Source organism: Dasypus novemcinctus, chromosome 11, assembly GCF_030445035.2.
Source record: "Dasypus novemcinctus isolate mDasNov1 chromosome 11, mDasNov1.1.hap2, whole genome shotgun sequence".
Lineage (NCBI taxonomy): Eukaryota > Metazoa > Chordata > Mammalia > Cingulata > Dasypodidae > Dasypus > Dasypus novemcinctus.
In genome coordinates, this window is record NC_080683.1 from 62,316,182 (window position 1) to 62,324,725 (window position 8,544).

The following is an 8,544-nucleotide window of genomic DNA, read 5'->3' on the forward strand; positions in this document are numbered from 1 at the left end:
AGTCTCTTGTAAACAACATGTATTTGAATCATGCTTTTTTAATTCATTCTGCCAATCTGTGTCTTTTGATTGGTGAGGTTAATCCATTAACATTTGGTGTTATTCCTGTAAAGGCAGTACTTACTTCAGCCATTTTGTCCTTTGTTGGTTTTTTTAAAAATATATTTTTATTACAGAATTTGTGAATTTACAAAACAATCATGCACATGTGTGGTAGTCCCATACAACAACATTCCACCAACACACCACATTGTTGTGGAACATTTGTTACAGATTATGATATAATATCATCAGACTATTACCACTATGATCCATAGCATATATTTGGCATAATTTGTCCATATCCCCCTATTATTAACATAGTACATCTTTGGCATTGATGCAAAAATATTATAGTATTGCTGTTAACTATAGTCCATAGGTTACACTAATTGTATTTTTCCCATGCTTCTCCACATTCCCACTACCCTGCAATAGTAAAAGAGGTTTTGTGTTTTTTTAACCCAGCTATTTAACTTTTCCACTTTGTTCAGCTCCTTACATGTCCTATTGGGAATGGTCCATACCATCAATTGAAAAGCCACTTTAGTTTATGTGAGTGACAGCACCTTCTCTCCATTCTGGTCCAGTTTTAAATTGCTATTATTTTTAATTAAAGCCCTGTTCCAACCCCCCTCCCCACCCCCCAAAAAAATCAGATGGATTGAAAAAACAGAGATCATGTTGGCCAACAAATAAGACCTGGCTTAGAATAATTGGAATACAATTTTTCTGTACCAACTCTAATGAAAACCAGTACAGAATTTTCACTTCTCCCTAGATTTCCTTTGGTGTTGACAACTCTTAATGACTTAAAACAGACAAGAGTAAAGGAAAGTCAGAAATAACAACCACTGTTTTCAACTTTGCTCACACAAATCAATGTTTTTCATATGCCAGGTGCTGGGGCATCAGAGGTAAAGGCAGTCTCTGTTTAGTCTCACACTGGGTCTTACTCCAGTACTGCTCGCCTACAGTCAGAAGAGCAGGTTTGAGTTTCACCCCTTCTCCCTTCCCTATTCCCTTTAGGTGGACTGGTTCATCAGGACAATTCAGCAAGCCCTAGGAGTCTACTTTCATGAAGGGCTCATTTATTTAAGATTTCAGTGAACGTTTAAGAACCTTTACTGACAAAATAATGATGACAACAAAAAATAATGAAGACCTTTATTTCCATGTCACTGTTCTGGTTTCATGTGGTCATTGCTAATGGAACATAACAGAATAGTTCTCTATAATCCTTGATTCCAGAATTGCTCAACATAACAAATATATCACCTTAAAGAGTTAAACAAGGAATTTTTTTCTGAAGCCCATTGGTGCATCAAGGAAGGCAGTCAGCTACTTGGTCTCCATTTTTCTCCACTCTTTTCTCTTTGATCTTGGTGTCTCCATCCAATGGGAAAGGATACAGACAGGTGGCTGAACCAGAGCACCACTCTTATGCTACTCTATCGCATCTTGGGGATAGAAAGAATTCCATTTTCCTGTTTCCCAAAATGGAGAGCCTCAAAACCATTCAAAGTTTAAAAAAACAAAAACAAACAAACAAACAAAAAAAAAAAAAACAAGCAAAGCAATGTTGGGAGCACAGCTGTTTACATATGCTTAGAATTTCATTGCCCCATTGTAGTTCCAAGAGACTTCTCCTTTAACCGTCATCATAATTTTTCTCATCATTAAGAATGGTAGAATTAAATAGGAAGAATTAACCAAACTAAAAGAAAAAAAAAAGCTAACACTATGAAAATTCTGTCTTAGATGTAATTCCAAGGAGAAGAATATCAACAATACTGACATTCCCTTTGCCTACCTGCAACCTTTGATTCCTATATTCAGACCCAATCCCTGCCGACACCCTCCTTTCTATTATTTAGGTATCACAGTTCTCTAAAGGCTAAAATTCCAGGAAAAAAGGCCCTGAGGGCCTTAGGAAAGCTGGAGCTGCTTCAGCTCCTCGGGTGGCAACCTGGGCTGGCACTATGAGCACCACCAGGTGAGTCTCTGGAATCCACCTGGGAGCCCAAAGGCCTCCTTCATGACTTGGTGCTTGGCAGTGCGCTGCTTTTTCTGGTAGATCTTAGTGTGCTGCTGTTTGCTCTGGAATCTTCCCTGAAGTCAGCATGTACTGAACTCCACCACTTGATCCACAAGGTACTCAAGACTTGAAGAACCTAAGAGTGAACCAAGAGAAAGCAGATGGATTCCAGCTCTATACAAGGCTTCATTCTTAATGACGTTCCCTAGACCTGAGAAGTAACTTTGATCCAGGAGTGTACAGCAGACAGGTTGAGCCTGGCCCAGAGTTTGCAAGGACTGTCATCAATGGAAGTTTTCAGACAAGATGTCAAAGTGGGGTTTGACCACTGGGTGGGAGCTCCAAGACATCTGACAATTATAAAGTGCCAGAAAGCCACCACCACCAAAGTTCAGGACCAACCTGGGGAAAAAATCTCTCCAGTCATCCTTTTGCTTGCTTTCTTGGCTCTAGAGAACTTGTTCATCCAAATGCTGCCAAACAAACCAAAGCTGACCTGTAGCCACCTCTCAGCATTTCCTGCAGGGGTATCTCCCCTCAAAAATTCAGAACTATCTTCTCCATTGGGAACGACAAGCTCCGTGCACCCTAAGGATTGGTCAGAGATTTTCTGTCCATGGGGCTCCAAAGTACATTTTTGGGTCCCAGCTTCTTCCTTCCTCGCCCTTTTTGCAGAGACTCTGATAGTGGATTGTTTCCAGAGGGCTCCATTTCATCAACTGTATCAAATCTAAGGAATAATTTCTTTCCATGGACTGGGTGTCTTCAGCCACAGGGCTTGCAGGTCGGCAGGGCTGAGTTTCTTGCTTCTGCCCAACCCCCATCTTGACCACCTGCTGCCTCACAGAGAGGGAGACCAAGTGATGAAATTTCCTTACAGACGGCCATTCTGGCATTCCACTAAAAAGGACTTGCCGGGGTCTGTTCAGGCCTCCAGGGCCACCCACTCGCCCTGTCCCTGGTTCACCTTGGGAAGTGCACTGGCCCCTGCTAGCAGGGAGGTCATGGCAGCTGCAGAAAAGGCAGGGGGGCACCTGTCCTTTGGTTTTCATGTCATATCTTTTTTTTTTTTTTTTAATCTCTCTTTTTCCTTTATTGTAAAATCCTTTTCTGTATAGGTGATCTTCTGTGGTGTTGCTGGCTGATCCCTTTCTCATTTCTGTTTCTATATCTTTTCAAAATACTTTCTTTGTGGTTACCCTGGAGTTTATATTGCATAACTTACATCTATAGCCTACTAATTTGAGACACTGCTCAATTTTTTCTATTCTTTTCTCTCTCTGTTCTTCTGACTGTATGATTTCGATTGTCCTGTCTTCTAGTTCACTCTTCATTCTTCTGTCTATTCAAATATGCTTTTGCACGGCTTTAGTATATTTCTGATCTCTACTATTGTGCCTTTCATTCCTATAATTTCACTTATATTTCTTTTCATACTTTCAAATTCATCTTTATGGTCACACATTGTCTTCTTAATATCCTTTATTGCTTTATGCATATTTTCATTCATCTTTTTTAATTGATTTGAGAGATTTGTTTGAATTTCTTGATTAGTTGTTCCAAATTCTGTATCTCCCGTGAATTTTTTATTTTTTATTTTTTATTTATTTCTCTCCCCTTCCCCCCCACCCCAGTTATGTTCTATGTGTCTGTTTGCTGCATCTTCTTCTTTGTCTGCTTCTGTTGTTGTCAGTGGCACAGGAATCTGTGTTTCTTTTTTTGCTGCGTCATCTTGTTGTGTCAGCTCTCCATGTGTACAGCACCATTCCTGGACAGGCTGCACTTTCTTTTGCGCTGGGCGGCTCTCCTTATGGGGCACACTCCTTGTGCGTGGGGCTTCCCTAGGTGGGGGACACCCCTGCATGGCACGGCACTCCTTGCACGCATCAGCACTGTGCATGGGCCAGCTCCACACGGGTCAAGGAGGCCCGGGGTTTGAACCGCAGACCTCCCATTTGGTAGACGGACACCCTATCCACTGGACCAAGTCCACTTCCCTCCCGTGAATTTTTAATTTGTCCCCTTGACTGAGCTATATTTTCTACCTTTAGTTTCTTCCCTGTTAGGGAATCCTGCCCTGAGGAGCCAGATGGGGTTGATCCAGAAGGTGGGTATAGGGTCAATCAGAAGGGCAGTCACTCCAGAAAAGTCTGTTTAGTGTTTAGGGAATTCTGCTGACAGTAACTCACTTGACTGAGTGCAACACTTGGCTGGGATCTGCCAGTTTCTCCCCATGCCCCCAGGGATCCTTTTGTATGCAGCACTCCTCAGTGGCTAGTGTTATACCTGGCATCTCTGCGGACTTGGGTCCTTGTGCATAGATGTATGTGGGGTTCTAATTCACTGCAGTGAATTCCTCTATAGTCTGTCTCCCCAGAGGGAAGGACCCAGGCCACTGCCTGCGGAGAGCTCCAGGCTGCACAGGGTTGAGTGAAGGGGAGGTGAGAGCTGCCTCTGGAAAGCTCCAAGCTGTCCAGGGTTGAGTGAAGGGGAAGTGAGAGGATCAGCTAGTCTAGGACAGAAGTTTCCTACCTGCTATTTGTCTCTTTCTTTGAGTCAGCATCTGTGGAGTCCTTCTCCAGTCATTACCATCCTCCAGAGTTCTAAGCAAGTGGAATTTGTCCTTATACTCACTGAATCTTTGGGGAGATTTTTTCAGGGGATTTCCCCATGTTGATGGCCTCACCGTCCCCCCTTCTATTGCTCCATGGTATCCATGCTATGGATGTACCACAGTCTGTTTAACCATTCGCACACTGAAGGCCATCTGAGTTGTTTCCAAGTTTAGTTATTGCAAATAAAGCTGTTGTGGCCATTTATGTGCTGCTAGAAACATTTGTATACAAATGTTTGTGTAAACATAAGCTTTCATTTATCTAGGATAAATACCCAGGAATCTGATTGTTGGGTCATAATTGTTTAAGAAACTGCCGAATTGTTTTCCAGAGTGGTTGCACCATTCTGCACTCCCACTAGCAATGTATGAGAGTTCCAGTTGCTTGGCACCCATGTCAACATTTTTTTATTTAAGCCATGCTAATAAGTATGCAGGGGTATCTCATAATAGTTTCCATTTGTGTTTCTCTCATGGTTAATGATGTGAAAAATCTTTTCATATTCTTATTTTCCATTGATATATTCTATTTTGTGAAGTATTGTTTAAATCTTACGCTTGATTTCTAATTGCATAGTTTGTTTTCTTACTGGTGAGGTTAGAAAATTCTTGTATATTCTGGATACAAGTCCTTTGTCATATATATGATTTGCAAATATTTTCTCATAGTCTGAGGCTTGTTTTTTTTTGTTGTTCTCTTTCACAGTATCTTTCGCAAAGCAAAAGTTTTTAATTTTGGTACAGTCCAATTTAATTTTTTTCCTTTGTGAGTTGTGCTTTTGGTGTCCTATGTAAGAAATTATCACCTAACCCTAGTTCACAAAGGTTTTCTCTTATTTTCATCTAAAATTTTGTAGTTTTACATATTACATTTAAATCTATGATCCCTTTTCAGTTGATTGTTTCATCAAGTATGAGGTTTAGGTTCCTTTTTTTTTCTCCCAAAGTATTGATTTTTATAGCCGTAAAATAAGTTTAAAATCAAATCATGTGATTCCTCCAAATTTATTCCACTCTTTCAAAGTTGTTTCAGCTATTCTATTTCTTGTTTTTTCATATAAATTTTAGGATCAGCTATCTAAATCTACAAAAAAATTCTGCCAGAGTTTTGATAAGAGTTGCATTAAACCAATATATCACTTTGGGAAGAATTGACATCTATATTATTTTGCCTTCCAATCCCTGAATATGGAATGCCTTTCCATTTACTGGGGTCTTCTTCAATTTCTTTCACCAGAGTTTTGTTGTTTTGAACATACAGATCTGTATACTATTCATTCTTGAAGCTATTGTAAATATTTCAGTTTTAATTTTGGTTAACAGGTGCTCATTCTAGTATAAAGAAATATGATTGATTTTTGTGTGTTGACCTTATATCCTGCAACCTTGGAATTTTCTACTTACACAATTATGTCATCTACAATAGGGATAGTATTATTTTTATTAGATTTGATGTATCACTATTTTTAAATATTCCTGGATTCAATTTTTGGTATTTTTGCATCAATTGTCATGTGAATTACTGCTCTATAGTTCTCTTTCTTTCTTTCTTTCTTGCACTATCTTTCCTGTTTGGTATAAGGGTAATGCTAGCCTCATAAAATGAGTTGGAAAGTTTCCCCTTTTATTCTATTTTCTGGAAGAGATTGCATAGAATTTGTGTTATTTCTTCCTTAAATGTTTGATAGACATCATCAGTGAACCATCTGGACCTAGATATTTCTTTTTCAGAAAGTTTTTAACTAAGAATTCAATTTCTTTAATAGCTATAAGATCATTCAGATTATCTGTTTTATCTTGGGTGAATTTTGTACCTTGTGGTTTTCAAAGAATTGGTCCATTTCATCAAAGCCGTCAAATTTGTGGAGTTTGTAGTATTCTCTTATTATCCTTTTGATATCTGTGCAGTCTATAGCGATATCTACCCTTTCATTCTTTTTTTTTTTAAAGATTTCTTTTTATTAATTTATCCTCCCCCCACCTTATTGTTTGTGGTCGCTGTCTGCTCTCTGTGTCCTTTTGCTGTGTGCTCTCTTTGTCTGCTCATCTCTTCAGGAGACACTGGAAACCCAACCTGGGACCTCCCATGTGGAAGAGAGACACTCAAGCACCGGAACCACCTCAGCTCCCTCCTTCATTCTTGATATTGGTCATTTGTGTCTTCTATCTGTTTTTCTTTGCTAGTCTTGTAAGAGGTTAATCAATTTTATTGATATTTACAAACTACCAGATTTTGGTTTCATTGGTGTTCTCTATTGGTTTTCTGTTTTCAATTTCATAGATTTTTGCTCTTTGTGTTATTATTTCCTTCCTTCTGCTTACTTCAGGGGTTTTTTCCCCTCTTCTTTTTCTACAGATAAAAAGTTTCTAATATTTTTAGATGGACTCTATATTATTGATATAAGTGCTTTCTTCTTTTCTGATATACGCATTTAGAGCTATAGATTTCTTTCTAAGCACGACTTTAGCTGTACTCCACTATTTTTTCTTTAGGCCAGTAAAAAGAATAAAGAATTATTGGGGAAATGGGAGAAGAACGGAACTTGCTGAGAAATGGGAAAGAAAGAGAAATGCACACCAAGATCTGGTGTCCCACTGATTTTGACGAATTATAATTTCCTTTTACTTCAGTGAAATATGTTTTCCTTGAGACTTCCTTTTTTCCCATGGATTATTTAGAAGTGCATTAATAATTTCTATTTGTTTAGAGATTTTCCTATTATCGTTCTTGTTATTAAGGAGTCAGAGAATATATGTTGTATGATTTCAGTGTTGATGGTTTGTTTTATGATCCAAGATACAGTCTATCTTGATTAAATTTGCATATGCACTTGAAAAGAATGTGTATTCTAACATTGTTGAATGGGTGGATGGAGTGTTCTATAAATGTTCTTTAGATCCTGTCAATTGATGGTGTTGTTCATTTCTTCTATAGCCTTTCTGACATTCTGTCTAGTAGTTCTCTCAATTATTGAGAGAGTAGTTTTTAAAGTCTCTGATTTTATGTCTATTTCTCCTTTCAGTACTACCAGATTTTGCTTCATGTGTCTGAAGCTCTGTTATTCAGTGCATACAAATTTAAGATTGTTATGTCTTCTTGGTGAATTGATCCTTTATCATTAATAATGTCTTTTTCACTGTAATTTTTTTTCACAAAAGTCTACTTTGCCTGATACAAATATAGCCACTTACTCTTCCTTTTGAATCAGTTTTTCACAGTATATCTTTTCCATACATTTACATTTAAACCAGCCTATATCATTATATTTGAAGTGTGTTTCCTGCAGACAGTCTATAGTTGGATCATGCTGTGTTTTTTTAATCCATTCTGCCAATATCTGATTTTTTATTGGTGTGTTTAAACCATTTACATTTTAATGTGATTATTGATATTTTAGGATTTAAGCCTGCCATTTTATTACTTGTTTTTAATTTGTTTCTCATTCATTTTGTATGTTTGTTTGCTTGTTTCCCTATTCATGCCTTCCTTTGGGTTACTCGTACAATTATTAGTATTCCATTTTAATTTATCTATAGTTTTCAAAGCATATCACTTTGTATGGTTTTTTAGCATATATGTAAATACAAAAATATATGTGTTTTATATATATATAAAACATCTGTAATTAGAATATATATATAAACCTGCAGTCTACTAGTATCAACAATTCACCACTTCTTCTGGAATATTGAAATCTTACCACCATTTAGGTCTCTCTATCACTGCCTCTTTGTGATATAGTTGTTCTACTATTACCCCTGCATAAATTAAAACCTATATCAATGTTACAATTTTTGCCTCCAACCATCAACATAATTTAAAAGCTTGAGGGAATAATAGTCTGCCTAGATA

The 8,544-nt window shown here is 37.8% G+C and overlaps 1 pseudogene; it reads right to left on the bottom strand.

Annotated features, from left to right (window-relative positions):
- Window positions 1-1,968: 1,968 nt before the first annotated feature.
- On the bottom strand, window positions 1,969-2,973 carry LOC101422525 (endonuclease 8-like 2 pseudogene; annotated as a pseudogene).
- Between the last annotated feature and the right edge of the window lie 5,571 nt (window positions 2,974-8,544).